Here is a 21,755-nt window from a genome sequence, read left to right on the forward strand (position 1 = left end):
GCCTGGGAAGGCAAGCTCCAAGGCCACAAGGGGGGCATGACCTCAGCAAGGCCTGGGCCTACCTCCTCAGCTTCTCAGGCTCCAAAATAGGACCTGCCAACATGTCCAGGGGGGCCTCCACTCCTGGGGGAACCTCAAGGTAACCAGTGCCCCAAGACAGAGGCGCACCCCACACAGCCAAGTGAAAACCAACAGTGGGAGACACAGCGACCGAGTGGACAGGACAGAGGCACCTGAGGCCACTGGCCGGCACATTCTCTCCTTGTAGACCCTTCCCCAAAGGCAGCCAGCAGCAAAGCAGAAGGGAGTTCGGGGGGGTAGAGGAGTAGAATTAAGGGAGGCAGCCAACAAGATTCCTGTGTTGGGGGCATGGGCTGGGAGAGGTGACTTTTTCCACAAAATGGAAAATCACTAGGCCAGGTCCGGTCCCCCCTCTACTCAGTGACCTCATGCCTTTTTTTTTTTTTTAAGTATCCAGAGCTGGGGCGCCTGGGTGGCTCAGTAAGTTAAGCGTCTGCCTTCGGCTCAGGTCATGATCTCCGGTTCTGGGATGGAGCCCTGCATCGGGCTCCCTGCTCCGCGGGGAGCTGGCTTCTCCTTCTCCCTCTGCCCCTCCCCCCTCTCTCTCTCAAATGAATAAATAAAATCTTTATAAATAAATAAATAAATAAATAAATAAATAAATAAATAAATAAATAAATAAATAAAGTGTCCAGAGCTAATGGACCTTTCTTTGTAGATATGTTAGGTTTGGGTCCAGTGACCATCAGGTGTCATGGTTTGGAACCAGCCATTCTCTTCAAAGGTAACTCAGCACACTGCTGCTGTATCCATTCTGTTTTGATCTCAGGGTCTATGTCTCAGAGTCGGAGTCTTCTTGGCAGCTCTGGCTGGACGTGAGGGAAGTAGGGAGAGATGCCGCTCCGTGGCTGCTGGATGGTACTATTATCCTCATTTTATATACGAGGAAGTTGTGCTAACAAAACTGTCCTTTGTATATGAAGGATGTCAGACTCTAAGCTCCGTGGGGTAGAGACCCTGGTGGACTGACCTCAGGAACATCTCCTGGCCCCGTGGCACAGAGCACAGAGCCTCCCCACCTGGAGCCCTCAGCATCCGCTTGCAAGTTGGCATACAAGGATGCGTGAAGCTGCTGTTTGCTCGAGGCCTCGGGGCAGCTTGTCCCTCACACAGGCTGGCTGCCCAGAGGGTGTACTGGAAGAACTCTACGATAGTTGCAGCAGCAGAGCTGTGCAGAACCATTCACCTCTTTCCCCAGTCCTCCACCTAAAAGCTCTCATTTGCAGAATGACTCACCGGGATGAGGGGGTCCAACCTGTGGCCCTGAAATGAGAGAATCTCAGGCTCAGAAGGGGATTCAAAGGCACCTTGACTTCAGCCTCACCAAATTATTCATTTTCCCCACAACCCTAGTTCCCAGAAATTTACATTTCAAAGACCAATAAAATTTCCCCCAAAATTTTGGACACCAAAAAGTAAGACTACTGCCAAGTGAGGCTATTAGGGAAAAAACCTCTGGTCTATATATACACCATATTTCATAAAACAGAGAATACCTGAACACCAAACCCTTAGAGAAGGCTCAGAATAAATGAAAGTACTTTTTTTAAAATCTAATCTTTATTACTATTTTTTCCTTTTATTTATTTTTTTAGTTTAAATTCAATTAATTAACAACATACAACGTATTATTAGTTTCAGAGGTAGAGGTCAGTGATTCATCAGTCTTATATAACACCCATTGCTCATTACATCACGTGCCCTCCTTAATGTCCATCACCCAGTTACCCCATCCCCTCACCCTTCTCCCCCGCAGCAACCGTCAGTTTGTTTCCTACGATTAAGCGTCTATTATGGTTTGTCTAATCTTCATTATTACGATGATGATTTTTTGTAAACTCTACACCCAACATGGGGCTCGAACTTACAACCCCAAGATCAAGAGGTAGCATGCTCTACCAACTGAGCCAGCCAGGCACACCTAAAGGATAGTACTTTTTGTCTTTTTAAAATATTTTATTTATTTATTTGAGACAGAGAGAGAGAGCACAAGCAGGGGCAGTGCCAGGCAGAGGGAGAAGCAGGCTCCCCGCTGAGCAGGGAGCCGGATGCGGGACTCAATCTGAGGACCCCGGGATCATGACATGTGCCGAAGGAGACGCTTAACCAACTGAGCCACCCAGGCGTCCCAAGGATAGTACTTTCAGTGAAATGAACTTAGTTACACAAAAAACGCAGTACATCCTCTGATGAAAACTAGTTTGGAATCACAGCCCTGTACCAGCCCCCAGTGATCCATGCAGCACTTGTTAAAACTTCCTCAGTGTTGGGAGCTCACCATTTGAGACAGCCCGACTTAGTTTCAAAAAACTCTAACTACTAAGATTTTTTAAAATATATAAATACAGGGGCGCCTGGGTGGCTCAGGAGGTTAGGTGTCTGCCTTCAGCTCAGGTCATGATCCCAGAGTCCTGCTCAGTGGGGAGCCTGCTTCTCCCTCTCCGTCTGACTCTCCCCCTCCTTGTGCTCACTCTTTCTCTCTCAAATGAACGAATAAAATATTTAAAAATATATACATATATTCTTATAAAAAATTAATCTGTTAGGGATAATGTTTCAGGAACCTTCCTCTCTTCCCTCCACTGCACATTCTGCAACCACCTTCAGCAGCGATTCCAGTGAGGCCAGGTGAGGCGTAGGAGTAATCGCTACAGCAGCCAGCGCCCTACTAGCCAAGCATTGATCTAAGTGGTTAATATGTATTCACTCAGTTCCTGCCTAGAACAACCTCATGGGGTAGGTATAATTAGTATTCCTGTTGACAGATTTTTAGGAAGCACAAGGACTACTTTGCCCAAGTATGTGGCCAAGTTCACATTCCAACTTCAGCAGCCTGGCTCCAGAGCCCCTCCTCTTAACTATCACACTTGTTGTATAAGGCTCCCTTACACAGCCAATCTGAATGCAAGAAATACCTCCACTCCCCTCCTCCTCCCGTGGCTGCTGCCCCAGTTCAACTTCTCCTTCCATTTCCCCTGGATTGCTGCAGTAAACCCAACCCATTTCCCTGCCTCCACTCTCTGCATCTAATGTACTCCTCCCTCCTGTCTTGCACACATTCACTCATTAATTCACTTACTTACTGTGCGGGGCTTGAACTCACAGCCCTGGGATCAAGACCTGAGCTGAGCTTAAGAGTCGGATGCTTAACCGACTGAGCCATCGAGGCACCCTCTTGCACACATTTAAGTTGCTGGGTTAAGCTTATTCTCATCATAAAAGTAGTTATGTTCAGTTAAAAAAAGTTGAGAAATACAGACAAGCAGAAAGAAAAGAAAGCAAAAAGAATCCAATCTTATTCATAGTCTTACCAACCACCTAAACCATCTCTACGAACATTTTGATAACTTCCTTCCAGCCTCTCTTTTTTAATACATGAAGCCTTTTTTATCCATATGTGAGATTTTTTTTTTTTTTAAAACTTGGCTATAATCACACTACATCTAAACTTTTAGTGAAAATTATCTCATGAGTATTTTTCATGTTATTAAACACACAACTGTTATTGTAAAGTTAAGCTCTGATCATATTAATTATATTTCAAAAATTTCCAAACTTCCTCCCATTCCTATCATATAAATTTCAAATTCCTTAGTTTGGCATTCACGGCCCTGTATAATCTACTGAAGTGTTTTTAGTTTGTTTTTTTTTTTAAGATTTTATTTTTATGTAATCCCTACACCCAATATAGGGTTCAAACTCACAATCCTGAGATCAAGAGTTGCACACTCCATTAACTGAGCCCGCCAGGCGCCCCTATTGCAGTGTGTTTTATCTCCCATTTTTCCATACCCTAGCCCCCACCCCAATACATATTCTTAGCATATGGGATCTTCATTGCTTCAACGCTTCCTACACACATTCTAAAGGACACATCAATTTTGATTGGTCTGTGCTTAAACTGAACTCTTCTTTCACTCCCAAACCTACTTCCAACACCCCCCACCCTCCCTCTACCCAAGCTCCACCATCACTGGCTCAGGGCAAATACCTTGGAGTTATATATTACTCCTTTTTTTCTCACATGACCCACATCTCATCTATCAGCAACTTCGATAGGCTTTGCCTTGGAATATCTATCGTGAACCCAAACACTTTTCAGCATCTGCCCCTTGACCTCCCAAATTCAAATCGCCTGTATTTCTCACCCATGCAAATATAATAGCCTATATCTAGACCTCCCTGCTTTTCACTCTGGTCTCTATGCACACTGCTTCCTTTTTTTTTAAAGATTATTTATTTATTTGACAGAGAGAGACAGTGAGAGAGGGAACACAAGCAGGGTGAGTGTGAGAGGGAGATGCAGGCTTCCTGATGAGCAGGGAGCCCACCCTGGGATCATGACCTGAGCCGAAGGCAGACACTTAATGACTGAGCCACCCAGACGCCCCATCACACTGCTTCCAATACAGGAGCCAAAGAGTCCTTTAGAAAAGTAAATTTTTAAAAAAGATTTTATTTATTTATTTGAGAGAGAGGGGAAGAAGCAGACTCCCTGCTGAGCAGGGAGACTGACAAAGCCTCGAATCCAAGACCCTGGGATCATGACCTGAACCGAAGGCAGATGCTTAACTGACTGAGCCACCCAGGCACCCAGCATTGGGATTTTTAAAAAGCTCCCCCAGGTGATTCTAATGTCCAGCCAGGACTGAGAACCACCAAGGCTCTGGTCAACTCTTGACCAGGAATCCTATCTCTAGAAATCTATCCTTTAAAAAAAATTTACTAATAGATAATCTGAATAGGCCTCTATAAAAGAAATTGAATCAATAACTAATAACTTTCCAAAGCAGAAAGCACCAGGCCCAGATGGGTTCACTGGCAAATTCTACCAAACATTTAAGGAAGAAATTATACCAGTTGTCTAGAATCTCTTTCAGAAGACAGAAGCAGAAGGAATACATCCCAAGTATTCTTATGAGGCCAGCATTACCCTAATACCAAAACCAGACAAAAACATTACAAGAAAAGAAAAAAAACTACAGATCAAATCTCTCATGAACATAGATGCAAAAATCCTCCACAAAATATTAATAAATTGAATCCAACAATGTATAAAAATTATACATCATGACCAGGTGAGAATTATCCCAGGTATGCAAGGCTGGTTTAACATTCAAAAATCAATTAATATAATCCATCATAACAACAGGCTAAAGAAGAAAAATCACATGATGATATCAACAGATGCAGAAAAAACTTTTGACAAAATCCAGCACCCATTCATGATACAAACTCACAGCTCCTAGGAATAGAGAGGTACTTCTTCAACTTGATAAAGAACATCTACCTAAAACCTATAGCTAATATCATACTTAATGATGAGAAACTCAGTTTTCCCACTAAGATGAGGAACAAGGTAAGGATGTCCCTTCTAGCCACTGTTTTCAATATTGTACTGGAAGTTCTAGCTGATGTAATAAGACAAGAAAAGGAAATAAAAGATATACATATTGGGAAGGAAGAAACAAAGCTGTATTTGTTCACAGATGACATGACTGCCTATATGGAGAATTTAAAAGAATCAACAACAAAAAGTCCTAGAATTAATAAGCAATTGTAGGGGCGCCTGGGTGCCTCAGTCGTTAAGCGTCTGCCTTCAGCTCAGGTCATGATCCCAGGGTCCTGAGATCGAGCCCCACATTGGGCTCCCTGCTCGGCCAAGAGCCTGCTTCTTCCTCTCCCACCCCCCCTGCTTGTGTTCCCTCTCTCGCTATGTCTCTCTCTGTCAAATCAATAAATAAAAAATCTTAAAAAAAAAAATAAGCAATTGTAGTAAGGTTGCAGGATACAAGATTAATATACCCAAGTGAATCACCTTCCTATATACTAGGCAAGTGGAACAAATGGAATTTGAAATTACCATTTACATTAGCAGCCCCCTCCAAAATGAAATATTTATTTATTTTTGATATGAAATATCATATAAACAGATCTAAATGAGAGAAACTCCAAAACTCCAATGAAAGCTATCAAAGAACTAAATGTTCATGTATAGGAAGATTCGATATTGTCAAGATGCCAGTTCTTCCCAACTTGATCTGTAGATTGAACACAATGCCAATAAAAATTCCAGCAACTTATTTTGTGGATATCAACAACCTGATTCTAAAGTTTATATGGAGAGACAAAAGACCCAGAATAGCCAACTCAATATTGAAGGAGAAGAACAAAGTCAGAGAGGATTGACAATACCCAAACTCAAGACAGTGTGGTATTGGTGAAAGAATTGACAAAAAGGTCAATGGAACAGAATAGAGAACCCAAAATAGACCCACATAAATATAACCAACTGATATTTTTTTCTTTAAAATATGGAATGCTTCATGAATTTGCGTGTCATCCTTGCACAGGGGTCATGCTAATCTTCTCTGTTTTGTTCCAATTTTAGTATATGTGCTCCCGAAATGAGCACTATAGCCAATTGATTTTTAATAAAAGAGCAGAGGCAATACAATGGAGCAAAGATATTCTTTTAATAAATGGTGCTGGAACAATTGGACATCTATCCACCAAAAAAGGAATCTAGATATAGGCCTACAGTCTTCACAAAAACTAACTCCAAATGGATCACAGACCTAAATATAAAACTCAAAACTACAAAACTCCTAGAAGAAAACACAGGAAAAACCCTAAATGACCTTGGATAAGGTCATGACTTTGCAGAAGGAACACCAAAGGTATGATCCATGAAAGAAATAATTAATAAGTTGGACTTCATTAAAATTAAAAACTTCTGCTCTGCAAAAGACAATGTCAAGAGAATGAGGAGGCAGGCTACAGATTATGATAAAGTATTTACAAAAGATACATCTGATAAAGGACTGTTGTCCAAAATATGTAAACTCTTGGGGTGCCTGGGTGGCTCAGTTGGTTAAGCGTCTGCCTTTGGCTCGGGTCATGATCCCGGGGTCCTGGGATAGAGCTACGCATAGATCAGGCTCCTTGCGCAGCAGGGTGTCTGCTTTTCCCTTTCCCTCTGCCTGCCTGTGCTCTCTCTCCCTGTCAGATAAATAAATAAAATCTTAAAAAAAAAAAAACCAAAACCAAAACCAAAAAAACCCCAGAATATATAAACTTAAAGCTCAACAATATAAAAATTAACAATCTGATTAAAAAATGGGCAAAAATCCTGAACAGACACCTCACCAAAGAATATATACAGATGGCACATAAGTATATGAAAAGTTGCTCAACATCATATGTCATCAGGGAAATGAAAATTAACATAAAGATGAGATATCACATGTATAGGAAAAACCTTATAGTCCTCCTATATGTTTATCCTTTACTCTCACATGACTACCATACTCACATTGCTTCTGACACCAGATGTGTGGGGTTTTTTTCCCCCACGCCAAGCAATTCTGCAACACCACATGGGTGTCCTGCAATTTACCTCAATTCTCACACTCTCTACTTAAGAGATAGTGTCAGATCCCACAGGTTAAGGGCTCACTCCCACAAGACTTCCCTCCACTTCAGATGCTAATCACAAGTAGTAGTCCCAGGTTACCCAGAACTCTGTCCAATTGTCTACAGGTCAGAGGTTCCCATAACCTCCTCCTTCCCAGATTCGATTAATTTGCTAGTTCACAGATCTCAGGAATACAGTTCCTTATGCTTACCAGTTTATTAAAGGATATGATAAAGGCCACATGATCAGCCAGACGAAGAGATACATAGGGCAAGATCTGGGAGGGTTCCAAGCTTTTGTCCCTGTGGAGTTGGGGTGTATCACCCTCCTGGCACGTGGATGTGTTTACCCACCTGGAAGCTCCCCAACCATCATGGAGGCATTAAATATTAAGTCCATTTTCATCCCCTCTCCCCTCTTTCCAGAATGGGAGGACAGGGCTGAAAATTCCAAGCTTTGAATCATGGTCTTTCTAGTGAGCAGACCCACACAGGAGCCATCCAGGAACCCACCCAGAGTCACCTCCTTAGAACAAAAGACACTCCTATCACCCAGGAAATTCCAAGGGACTTAAGATCCCTATGTCAGGAACCTGGGTCAAAGATCAAATATTAGAACAAAAGATGCTCCTAGTGCTCTTATCACAGGAAATTACAGGGGTTTAGGAGCTCTGTGCCAGAAACCAGGTGCAGAGACCAACATATATTTCTTCTGTTATTTCACACCACTACACACCTATTAGAACAGCCAATATCCAGAACACGGACAGCGCCAAATGCTGTAATGCTATGGAGTAACAGGAATTTTCCTTCATTACTGGTGGGAACACAAAATGGTAGAGACACTTTGAAGACTAGTCTGGCAGTTTCTTACAAAACTAAATACATTCTTACCATAATTCCAGTAATTGTGCTCCTTGGCATTTACCCAAATGAACTGAAAACATGTCCATACAAAAACCTGCATGTGGATGTTCACAGCAGCTTTATTTATAATTGCAAAAACTTGGAAAAAAACTAAGATGTCCTTCAGTTGGTGAATGGATAAACTATGCTTCATCCAGACAAGGAGGAAACTTAAATTCGTATTCCTAAGTTAAAGAAGCCAATATGAAAAGGCTACATATTATACAATTTGAACTACGAGACATTCTGGAAGATGCAAAACTATGGAAAGAGTAAAAAGATCAGTGGTTGCCAGGGGCTAGTGGGGAAGGACAGATGAATAGATGGAGCACAGAGGATTTTTAGGGCAGTGAAACAACTCTGTGTGATACCATAGTGGTGGATACATGTAACGATACATTTGTCAAAATCCATAAAATGTATAACACTAAGGGTGAACCTAGTGTAAACCATGGCCTTTGGGTGATAATGATAATAATGGGACAATGATTAGAACAAATGTGCCCTTTGGTGCAGGACATCCATGGTGGGGATGACAGTGGGGGAGGTTGTGCATGTGTGGGGACAGGGAATATATGAGAACGCTCTGCACTTTTTGCTTAGTTTTTCTCTGAACCTAAAAAATAAGTTTATTAATTAAAAAAAATTACTTATGCATAGGAATATACAAGGGGTTATTTATGGGGCACCTGGGTGGCTCAGTTGGTTGGGTGTCTGACTCTTGATTTCAGCTCAGGTCATGATCTCAGGGTCATGGAATGGAGCCCCGCGTCCAGCTCCAAGCTCAATGTGGAGTCTGCTTGGGATTCTCTCTCTCCCTCTGCCTCTGCCCTCCCTTCCCCCACTCATGCTCTCTCTTGTGCTCTCTCTCAATAAATCTTCAAAAAACCCACAAAGGGTTATTTATGATAGCAAAAATGTGTAAACAATCTTACAGTCCGAGGGCAGGGAAATAGTTATGTGAATTACATCCCACAGCCACTCAGTTCTATCTGTGAAACATTTATAATGAGCAGGGCAAATGCTGAGAAATTGAAAAAAAGCAGCTATCTATACTTGTACAAACGGAATGATAAGATTATATATTGCAAAAAGCCTAGGAGGATAACATGCTGAAATGTTAGCAGTGAGTTATCTTTAGGTTTTAAATTTTGTTTTTATAAATGTGTGTTCTTTTTATTGTAAAACTCATGATAAAAAACTTAAAAATACAGAAATGGAGGGCAGCGCCTGGGTGGCTCAGTTGGTTAAGCGACTGCCTTCAGCTCAGGTCATGATCCTGGAGTCCCGGGATCGAGTCCCGCATCGGGCTCCCTGCTCGGCAGGGAGTCTGCTTCTCCCTCTGACCCTCCTCCCTCTCATGCTCTCTGTCTCTCATTCTCTCTGTCTCAAATAAATAAATAAAATCTTTAAAAAAAAAATACAGAAATGGATAGCAAACAGAAATCACCCATAACTCCATTATCTGCCGGTAACAGAGGTCACCTTCAATTGTGAGAGAGTGGGTGATTTTCTTTTCTTTCTGTGTTCTCTTATTTGTAGACTTCCTACTGTTAGTAGAAAATTTAATACTTTATTTTTATTTTTACCTTTTTTAAGATTTTATTTATTTATTTATTTATTTATTTATTTTTGATGTAGTGTTCCATGATTCATACACCCATTGCTCCATTCAGTACGTGCCCTCTTTAATACCCATCACCAGGCTAACCCATCCCCCCACCCCCCTCCCCACTAAACCCTCAGTTTGTTTCTCAGAGTTCATAGTCTCTCATGGTTCGTCTCCCCCTCTGATTTCCCCCCCTTCATTTTTCCCTTCCTGCTATCTTCTTCCTTTTTTTTAACATATAATGTATTGGGGCGCCTGGGTGGCTCAGTTGTTAAGCGGCTGCCTTTGGCTCAGGTCATGATTCCAGGGTCCTGGGATCGAGCCCCACATCGGGCTCCCTGCTCTGTGGAGAGCCTGCTTCTCCCTCTCCCACTCCTCCTGCTTGTGTTCTCTCTCTCACTGTGTCTCTGTCAAATAAAAAAAAAAAAAATCTAACATATAATGTATTATTTGTTTCAGAAGTACAGGTCTGTGATTCAACAGTCTTACACAAGATTTTATTTTTAAGTGATCTCTACACCCAACATGGGGCTCAAACACACAACTAGAGATCAAGAGTCACATGCTCTTCCAACTGAGCCAGCCAGGTGCCCCTCTTTAAAATAATCCTCCAGGGCGCCTGGGTGGCTCAGTCGGTTAAGCGTCTGACTTTTGGATTCGGCCAGGGTCATGATCTTGGGGTCCTAAGATTGAGCCCCGCATTGGGCTCTATGCTCAGCAGAGAGTCTGCTTGTTCCTCTCCCTCTGCTTCTCTCCCTGCTCTCTCTCTCTGGAATAAATAAATAAAATCTTAAAAAATACTACTACTAATAATAATCCTTGTAGGGGCGTCTGGCTGGCTCATTCAGTGGAGCGTGTGACTCTTGATCTTGGGGTTTTGAGTTTGAGACCCACATGCGGTGTGGTGTTTGCTTAAAATTTAAAAAAAATTTTTTAAATAAATAAAAATAATCCTTTTCAGGCATCAGTTCGAAGGCCACCATCAGCCTCTCCACGGAATCTTCCAAATCCTCCATTTGAATGGATCTCTCATCCCTAGCTACAATGATTTGTGTCTGTTTTAGCTCAGGACACAGCTTACTCTGTGTGCTTACTAATTGCGTACTTGCATTTCCTTCTCTCCTTGCAGGCAGAGACAAGTCTTACCTTTTCTATATCCTAGCTCTGTATCTAGAAATTTACTGATTAAATGTCTCTGCCATGTTCCCCTGTCATGTCCCTGCCAGCATATTTGTGTGCCCTCTCCCCAGCCAACTTGGTGGATGCTCAAAGAGGATCCGTCTTCTTTTAGGGGAGCTGAATGGCCTGAATCTCTCCCAGCTTCCTAGCTTGAATTTGTTCTATCTCTCCCTCCCACAGACTAGGACACAAAGGGCGGGGCATTTTCTCCAGAAGGCCCCAGTCATAATGCACCTTTGTATGAAGCAGCAACCTTTGCACTGGCTCCAATGAGTATTTTCAGAGAAATCCGTTTATCAGATTAACTAGCTGGCACTGACATGCAGAGCCTGACCCTGGGACAGTGATAGAGGCAAACTAAGGTGGGCTGGTGAGTGGGTAGCAGAGCAAAGATCTGGCTGGTGGGGAGCAGTATGAGTGTTCTGGGGTAGATGAGGCAGACTGGGGGCAAGACAGGTAAGGGGGCAGAGATTAGGTTGGGGCAGCACTGACTTAGGAGGCCATGAAAATACCAAAAGGGATGGGAGGATCTCCTTTTTTTTTTTTTTTTTTTTTTTTTTACCAAAGCACTTAGAGCCATAGTGTGAGCTGAAAACCAGGAGCAGCACGAGAATCTGGCTGGACACCAAGAACAGCCTCAGTCTATTGTTTTAGGATTTCAGGTGATCATTTCTTTTCTGTCCCTAAGGATGGCCATATCCACAATTATATAGCACTTACACTGTGTCACTGGCCTATGCTTTTTATTATATTAACTTGATCAATCTAAAAACCAGGGGAGAGAGGTATTATTATCTTTATGTTACAGATGAGGAAACTGGCACGAAAAGATGAAGGAATTTGCCCAAGTTCCCACAGCCAGACATGGACAATCTAGAGTGTGGAATCCATCAGAACCTGCGCTTGGCCCTGCTGGGGGCTCCCCAAGTGCTGAGAGGACACAGTGAGATCTGCCCGTCCAGGATCAGGCCCCCCCAAGGCCTCTGCTCAACCCTTTCACTTTTCCTTTCTGGTTCTACAGGAGGAAGCAAAAGGGCTGGAAAGTCTGTAGAACTGAGGTGTATTTTTACTTGCCTTCAGGGGCAGTTTAGAGGTGACCAAGAAACGAGCTCTTAAAAAAAAAAAAAAAAAAAAGGAGATCCTCCCATCCCTAATTGTGTAGTATTCAAAAGCTCCTTCTGGGGACGCCTGGGTGGCTCAGTCCGTTGGGCGTCTGCCTTTGGCTCAGGTCACGATCCCAGGGTCCTGGGCTTGAGCCCTGTATCGGGTTCCTTGCTCAGCGGGGAGCCTGCAACTCCCTCTGCTTGTGCTCTCTCTCTCTCTGACAAATAAATAAATAAAATCTTTAAAAAAAAAAAGTTCCCTCTGTCTATCAACCCACCCAATTGCTGAGTTTAATTTAGCCTTGCAAATAACCTCTAAGCACCTCCTGGAGCTGAGAGAAGTTCAGGCATTTAAAAAATACTTATTGTAGGGGCATCTGGGTGGCTCAGTTGGTTAAGCGTCTGACTCTTGGTTTTCAGCTCAGGTCATGAGTCCAGGGTCCTGGGATCCTGCCCCTCGTCAGGCTCTGTACTCAGCACGGAGTCTGCCACTCTCCCCCTTCCTCTGTTCCTCCCCTTACTCGTGCACACACTCTCTCTCTCAAATAAATAAATAAATAAATAAATAAATAAATAAATAAATAAATAAATAAAATACTTATTGTACACCTACTATGTGCCAAGCACTGGTCTGAGTGCCAAAATAATTTTTTTTGGTTGAAAGGATTATTATAGTCAACAAGATGGCAGAAAAATTTGAAGGTCTCCTCAAGCAGAGATGGAACACATGGGACTACTGAGGTGCCTCCCCTCTGCTCCGGGGCCCAGGCCTTCCCAAGAAGAGCAGCCATAGGAACAGGTCGGGAGTGGCTGATGTCAAAGATGTCTCCGAGGCAGAAGGTGCTTAATAGAGGGCTTTTGGGTCCCAGACACTGTGTCACCACAAGATGTAAGAGGCCTAGATCCCCAAGTCACTGCTTGGAGGTTAGGAAGTGAAAAAAGCTGTCTGAATTTATGTAACCCTGTTACAATACAGTCTGCTGTATTGGGAGAATGACAGACGACAGTGCTAGTTTGTTTGGTGGAGCTGGGGAAATGGGCTCCCCCTGGTCTGGGAGGCTATCCCTAAATTGGTCAGTCTCCTCCCCACAGGGCTCATCTCTTCTGTAGGGTCTCCTGAAGCACCTTGTTTGAATTTCTACAATGGCACTTCTAGTGGATGTTTTGGGGTCAGTCTTCTATTGGGTGGTGAGCTCCTTAAGGGTAGGGCTTAATATAAGCCCATCACTTGGGTGCTCAAGAAACTGAGATGATTCAGTGGGGAGAAAGGAGGAACAATGTACCTTTGGACAGAACGTCTAAACCGATGGTAAGATACCCAAGTGGTCCTCCTCCACCAGCATTTTAAATAAGGTCTTCAAGGTCAGGTAAGACGTTAGAGTGTGATTTAGGCCATCAGAAAAGTGTCAACATTGAGAACTCTAATAGCAGGGGAGATCCTGTAGATCAAGATCATGGTAGCAAGGCACTGCGCCGAACTCTTTTCATCTTTTTTTTAGAGAGAGAGTGAAGGGGGAGGGGCAGAGGAAGAGGGAGAGAGAGAATTCCAAGCAGACTGCCCACTGAGCACAGAGCCCCATGCAGGGCTCGATCTCATGACCTCAAAATCATGACCTGAGCAGAAAGCAAGAGTCGGACACTGAACTGACTGAGCCACCCAGGCACCCCTCATCATTATTTTACTCCATTCTCAGAGCAACCCCAGGAAGTAGTGATTATTATTGCAACTTCAAAGATGAGGAAGCTGAGACTCAGGTTATATATGGTCACATTCTGGTAAGTTGAGGAGCTAGAACTCAGATAAAAGCAAGAGCAACACAATAAGCATAATCATAAACATAAAGAGGGGCTCCTGCGTGGCTCAGTCGGTTAAGTGTCTGCCTTCGGCTCAGGTCATGGTCCCAGGGTCCTGGGATCGAGCCTTGCACCGGGCTCCCTGCTCCGTGGGAAGCCTGCTTTTCCCTCTCCCACTCCCCCTGCTTGTGTTCCCTATCTCGCTGTCTCTCTCTGTCAAATAAATAAATAAAATCTTTAAAAAAAATCATAAACATAAAGACAGTGAATTACTATTTATTGAATACTTAGGATGCCCCAGATAATTTAGTACTTTTTTTTTTTTTAAAGTAAACTTTACGCCCTACATGAGGCTTGAACTCCGGACTCCAAGATCAAGAAGAATCACATGCTCAACCAATTGAGCCATCCAGGCGCCTCTAATTTAGTACTTTTATACACTTACATCTTGTAGCCATCCTATGAAACAGTATCTACAAATGCAAAAGTATAGTTCTAGTAATCAGCTAAGCTCTTAACCACTATGGCTTTAAGTAAACTTTGGGGGACACTCACTATTAAAGGGCTAGAAAGACAATAATTTGCAAAAACACTTTACAGCTTTAAAAATGATTTCACATATCTCATATCACTTGATGCTCACAACGTGGTGAAGGGGGATGGGCAAGGCAAGTATTTTGACACTCAGTTGAAAGATGAGGAACCTAAGACTCCAAGATACAGTCAATATTAGAATGGTCTTCCGACCTCTAATCCAAGCCTCATTAAAAGCACAGGTAGAAAAGAAATAATACATAGAAAGGCTGAATGTTAAATGATGGAAATAATATAATAAATATTAACTGAAAGGAAGTTTATGCCAAATATTTTTTTAAGATTATTTACTTATTTACTTGAGAAAGAGAGACAGAGATAGCGAGAGAGAGCATGGGCAGGGAGGAGAGGGAGAAGCAGGCTCCCCGCAGAGCAGGGAGCCTGACACAGGGGTGGATCCTGGGATTCCAGGATCATGACCTGAGCCGAAGGCAGACACTTAACCGACTGAGCCACCCATGAGCCCCAGTTTATGCCAAATATTAACATGGGATAAAACAGATGCTAAGGCAGGGGTGCCTGGATGGCTCAGTTGGTTAAGCGTCTGCCTTTGGCTCAGGTCATGGTCCTGGAATCCTGGGATCCAGCCCCACATCTGGCTCCCTGCTCAACTGGGAGTCTGCTTCTCCCACTCCCTCTGCTCCTCCCCCTCCCCCTGCTCATGCTCACTCTTTCTCTCTTGCTCACTCACTCTCTTTCTCAAATAAATAAATGAAATATTTTTAAAAAAATAGATGCTAAGGCAAAAGGCATTATAAAAGATAGTCACCATATGATGATTTGAAAATCTGCTACAATAATAATTTGTTTGCTAGAATAATACAGTAATTCTAAATCTGTATATCCCAAGTAAGAAAAGCTTCAAAATACATAAAGCTAAACCTGACAAAACTATAAGGAGAAATCGATAAATCCACATCTGGGCAAGAGAGTTTTAATACATCTTTTTCAATAATTGATTAGATCAAGGGGCACCTTGGTGGCTCAGTTGGTTAAGCATCTGTCTTTGGCTCAGGTCATGATCTCGGGGTCCTGGGATTGAGCCCTGGGTCAGGCTCCCTGCTCAGCGGGGGAGTCTGTTTCTCCCTCTCCTTCTGCCTCTCTCCCCCCACCTTCCCCCACTCATGCTCTCTCTCTCAAGTAAATAAAATCTTTAAAAAATAATAATTGATCGGGGCGCCTGGGTGGCTCAGTCGTTGGGCGTCTGCCTTTGGCTCAGGTCATGATCCCAGGGTCCTGGGATCGAGCCCCACATCGGGCTCCCTGCTCAGCGGGAAGCCTGCTTCTCCCTCTCCCACTCCCCCTGCTTGTGTTCCCCCTCTCACCGTGTCTCTCTCTGTCAAATAAATAAATAAACTCTTTAAAAATAAATAAATAAATGAAAATAATAATAGATCAAGCAGACAAAAAATAGTATATGTATGTATGTGTACAGATATCAAGCTTGTTAAATAAATATGTATATGTGTATGTGTATTGGAGAACACGCATTCTTTCTGAGCATACAGATTTACTACATATTAAGTCATAAGGCAAGTCTCAAAACATTTCAAAAAAATGTGTGTTATAAAGACTGTATTAACTGACCCAAATGGAATTAACTTAGAAATTATGATCACCAACAAAATTTCTGCCCATGTGGAAATTTTAAAACACACTTCCAAATAACTTAGAGGTCAAAGAAAAAATCTTCATGGAAATTTTTTAAGAACTAGAACTAAATGAAAATCAAAATGCTCTATTGTAAATCTTATGGGATGCCTACACTCAGACCCAGCTTTTCCACTTCAAGATACCTACCCAAGAGAAATGAAAGTTTATGCCCACAAAAGACTTGTACAAGGATGTTCACAGTTGCTTTATTCATAATAGTGAAAACCTGGAAATAATCCAAATGTGCATCAACAGAGAATGAATAAGCCAATAGTGTATATCCATCTGTAAACTGGAATGAACTCGGTAATTAAAAGGAACAAATTAATACATGCAACATGTACTGAGTGACAGAAACCAAACACAAAAGAGTATATACTGTATGGTTCCACTTAGATGAACTTCTAGCCAAGTATATTTCTAAACTGACTAACTCTGGTGGTGAAGGGTAGACCGATCCATAATGAACCCCATGACCATGGAACTTTCTAGAATGATGGAAATGTCCTATATCTCAATTTGGATGATGGCAACATGGGCATTTACATTTGCCAAAACTAAAAAAACTGAAGATTTTAAGATCTGTACGTACATAATTTGTATGATATGTATATTCAATAAGAAAAAAAACATATAGGATGCAACTAAAAAACACAGGGAAGTATATAGTCTTAAGCGTACATATTAGAAAAGAAAACAGATCCCAAATTGATCAACCAAGCTCAGAAGTTAGGAAGTTAAAAAAAGAGCAGCACAATAAATCCTAAGAAAACAGAAAGGAGAAAGCAATAAAATAAGAGCAAAAATTAATGAAATGGAAAATAAATAGTAGAGAAAATCAAGAAAGTCAAAAGTCGTATGCTCAAAGGACTAATAAAATAGACAAAACTTAGGTAGTATTGATCAAGAACAAAGATATAAATAAACAATGTTAGAGATTTTAAAAGTGATATATTTAAGGCCATAGCTGAGTTTTTTTTAATTATTCATTCATTTATTTATTTGACAGAGAGAGAGAGCACAAGCAGGGGGAGTGGCAGAGAGGGAGAAGCAGACTCCCCGCTGAGCAGGGAGCCAGATGCAGGGCTCAATCCCAGGACCCTGGGATCGTGACCTGAGCTTAGGCAGATGCTTAACCAACGGAGCCACCCAGGCACCCCTGCAGCTGAGTTTTAAAAATGAGAACTATATGAACAACTTTATGCCAATAAATTTGAAGCAAATTGGACAATATTACAGAAAAATATGACTTACCAAAACTAATCCAAGAAGAAAGAGAAAAACTATATAGTCCCTATACAGTCCTATATGCAGAATAACAACGTATTTTATCACCCGAACCAGGACATCTTTAAAAGTGAAAGGGGGTATTATTAATAAATACGCCAGGGAATAGGCAAAACCTGGCATTAGCCCCAGGCAAACCAGGATGTGTAGTCATTTTACTTATAGCTGTAAACAAAATATAAAATCTTCTGACAAAGATGATACCAGGTCTAGAAGGTTTTCTAGGAACGCTTGACCAAACATTCACAAACACATCAATTCCAATTTTATGCCACTTTTTCTTAGAGATTAAAAAATAAAGAAACCCTCTCAACTTATTCAATGATATTAGTAAAATCCTAATTCCAAACCGGCCAAATATAGTATAAGAAAGAAAACTGACAGGTTAAATAATTTAGGAGCATAAATGCTGATCCTGTTTTTTCAAAATATAACCAGACCAAACCAAACCCAGCAGCATATTAAAAAGATAATACAGGGGCACCTGGCTGGCTCAGTTGGTTAAGCAGCTGTCTTCAGCTCAGGTCATGATCTTAGGGTCCTGGGATAGAGCCCCACATCTGGTTCCCTGCTCAGCGGGGTGTCTGCTTCTCCCTCTCCCTCTGCTCCTCCCCCGCTCTCTCTCTCTCAAATAAATAAATAAAATCTTTTTAAAAAGAAATAAAAAATAAAAAGATAATATATCACATGACAATTCAATTTATCCCAGAAATGCAAAGAAAGTTTAACATTAAAATATTTATGTAATTTAGAGCATCCACAATAAAAAAAGAAAACACATAGTATCACTTCAATACATGCAGAAAAAGCATTTGATAAAATTCAACACCTGTTAAAAAGCATTTACCAAAACCCTATACCAATCATTATTATTAGTAGGGAACCCTAAGAAGCACTTCCGGGGGTATGGACGGATGGGCAAAGTGAGTGAAGGGGAGTGGGAGATATAAGATTCCAGTTAGGGAATGAACAAGCCACACGAATAAAAGGCACAGCCCAGGGAATACAGTCAATGGCGGTGGAATAGTCTTGTATGGTGTCAGATGGTGGCCGCCCCCGTGGTGAGCACAGCATAACCTATAAACCTGTTAAGTCACTTGTTCTATACTTGAAATTAATGTAACATTGTGTGTCAACTATCCTTCAATTAAGAAAAATGGGGATGGGCGACTGGCTGGTTAAGTCGGAAGAGCATGTGACTCTTGACCTCGGGTCCTGAGTTTGAGCCCCACAATTGGTGTAGAGATTACCAACAAATAAATAAATAAATATATATATATATATGAAGAAGTGGCATTTCCTTCAAACTCAGAACACGTCAAGGAGGCCCGCTGTTCCTGCTTCTAGTTGACATTACATTGGCGCAATAGCAGAAAGCAAAGGAAAATAAATTCAAGGTATAGATTAGAAAGAAACAATAATGTCATTGGTAATACACGATATGATTGTTTGGCTAGAAGCGCTTCAAATCCATAAGTTACTAAAATTAATGAGAAGAATGATCAACAAAACTGAGTATGTCATAGTGTTTATTGGAGGGATGGCACCAAAAGGGAGACACAGGAAATGTCCATGGAATTGCTGATGTTGTATTTACGTTGTAGGGTGGGTATCACAGGTTTAGTTTTATTACACTGCTTCATAATTTATATATATATTTATATATGTATTTATGTTCCTCTGGATCATATAATTCATTATTCAATTAAATGACTTTCTACTTTCTATATTACACATTTATTAGTTGTTCTGTTCTTTTACAATGCAAATGTCAAAATGTCTGTATTTGGAAGAAAAAAAATGATTAAAGAAAGAAAAAACAAAAGCCAATGAACAGAGGCTGGATGGGTTTGATGGATGGGCTGGTGGGTGGCAGGGAGGGTGGTTAATAAGGCCAAGTCCAATTAACGTCAGGACAAGGGCTCAGTCAAGGACTGAGAAGAGGCTGGGAGACTGGGGGGGTCGGGGTGGGGGGAAGACCGATAGCAGTGACCTTTAAGACGGCAGTTTTTATAGGCTGGCAGGAGGCGGGGCCCAAAAGCAGAGGGTTAAATCATGAATGAATAAATAGCAAAAAACTGGAAACCACCCAAAGACCTAACAATCAGGGCCTGGTTAAACAACCATAGCACCATTCATAGAAGAAATGATGCTGTGTCCACACACAGACGGGCTTACAAAATTAGGTGACGTAAAAAATTTCAGGACACAAGATAGCATTTGTGCCGATTACAATCATGAAAGGACATGCGTGTGCGGTGAGGAGCAGACAGGATTGGACAAGATCGAGTCCTGTTTGCGGATGCTGTTTTAAGGCTAGGGGATTTTTTTTTTTTCCTTTTTGGGAATGCTGGCCATCAACAAACAAAAACATGTCATGTTTCTTTAAAACCCACAGAATGGCTGTTGAAGAGATGGACGCAGCAAGTGAAGGCCACTCGGTGGAGAAATATGTCGGTGCCAGGAAGGAATGAGATGGCAGAGCAGCTGGGGGAGTGTGAAGGGCTTTGGGCAGCAGCTGGTGGTGGGGAGGGGAGGGAGAGGCCGTCTGTTTCCTTGACTGCCTCTATTTCTTTTTTTAATTAAAAAATTAATAATCTTCCTTTTAACAAAATCAAACGGTCGAGAAGTGTGCTTGTGTGGGGGTGTGGATGGGTGGGGGGGGGTTGTGTAGAGAGAGAGCCCTCAGCCCCATCCCTACTCCCCACTGTTAATAGTTGAGGGTAGCTCTCCAGAGCTGTACCACCTTCTATTATATGCAGCTCACTGGTTTTTAATTACAGAGGGAGATAGGCTTTCTCAAGTATAGCGTTAGAGGAACGAAATGGGGAGATGTCCCATCCTCCAGAGCTGACTTCTGTTGGAAAGTGTCCTTCCAGACTGTTTTGTCTGTGTGCGTGTAAATGCCTATATATATTCACGTATGGCTTTATGGTTGGTTGTTTTTACAAAAGCAGGAATATTTTCTACCCATCGTGGAGCAGTTTCACTCTACAATATGTCGTGATGGATCACTCCCAAGTCACCACATAGAGATTAACCTCATGCTTGAATAGCTGCCTAATACCCCACAGCATACAGATGAAAGGTAAGCTTCAGAGAACACAGGGGCATCGCTTTCCCTACGATGGGCAGGGAAGGAGACACAGAGACAAAAGATTCAAGATGGCAGGAGGCATTGCTTGGAGGCGGACCGGTCCTGGGAGCCGGAAGCAAGCAAACAGAGGGGGTCTTCTTTCTGCCCTCTTCTCTTAAGCCAGAGTCCCATCCAAATCTAGCTAAACAACACAAAACTGCACCGGGGAGGGTTATGATTTGAGCCCGAGTGATAAGGCCGCCGCTGGGGACCCAACTTCCTTGAGTGACCTGTTCTTCCCCTGGCGGTGGCTAGGCTGAGCCCACTTATCAAAATCTTAAGGGGGGCCCCAGAACAGCAGTTCTGTAAGTGGGTTCCCTGAGCCAGCAGAAGCAGCATCAACTAGGGGACCAACCAGACAGGCAAATTCTCGGGTCCTGGGTCCTACTGAATCAGAATCTTGGGGAGTGAGTTGTAGCAATCCCTGGTAGAGGAGTCCTCCAGGGGGATGCAGATGTAGGGAAGGCAACTTTGAATACCTTTGTTCTAGAATGAGGCTTTGAGTTTGACCTGCCCCACCCCAGTCTCCTAGGAGAGGCAGAGAAGTCAGCCCAGAAGAGGATGGGTTGGCCAACTTCACAGTTGGGTCTTCTGTGAGTTTAGACACTTGGCAAAGTCAGCGAGCGACCTAGGTAGTCCCTGGTGCTGCCCTCCCCACCCTATGACACCACCTCCATTTCACCACCTCCCCTTCTTAAAAAAACAAAACAAAACAAAACACCACAACAGAAAGGGAGGGTGGCAGTGCAACCCACTGCCTTCCACTTTCCCTTAACAGCGTCCCCTCCCAGTTTAAGTAACCCCTCCCCTGGGGCACTGCCCTTCAAGGATGGAGGGCGGAGGAGGCAGAGGGGAGAGCTGCTTTGAAAGTTGGGGAGGAAATGGGATGTGGCTTCAGTGTGGCTGGGTTGGGGGAGGGAGTTGGAGGGAGAAGAGAAAGGGAGAGGAAGAATGTCCTCATTTCACCCAGCTGCTTCTGCCTGCACCTGTTCAGCTG

General features: G+C 42.6%; 2 protein-coding genes and 1 non-coding gene across 4 annotated transcripts in view; 1 reads left to right on the plus strand and 2 right to left on the minus strand.

Annotated features, from left to right (window-relative positions):
* The window catches only part of TOMM6 (translocase of outer mitochondrial membrane 6), a 401,564-nt gene that overhangs the window by 141,941 nt on the left and 237,868 nt on the right, over nucleotides 1-21,755 (plus strand). The window lies entirely within an intron of this gene.
* The window catches only part of CCND3 (cyclin D3), a 90,879-nt gene that overhangs the window by 37,691 nt on the left and 31,433 nt on the right, over nucleotides 1-21,755 (minus strand). The gene's annotated exons all lie outside the window — the stretch shown is intronic.
* On the minus strand, nucleotides 6,390-6,496 carry LOC115939372 (U6 spliceosomal RNA). Its single transcript, XR_004074191.1, has one exon. It is a non-coding gene; the product is annotated as a U6 spliceosomal RNA (small nuclear RNA).

The sequence above is a fragment of the Leptonychotes weddellii genome, chromosome 8 (assembly GCF_054177405.1).
Source record: "Leptonychotes weddellii isolate Sample4059 chromosome 8, ASM5417740v2, whole genome shotgun sequence".
NCBI classification, from domain to species: domain Eukaryota; kingdom Metazoa; phylum Chordata; class Mammalia; order Carnivora; family Phocidae; genus Leptonychotes; species Leptonychotes weddellii.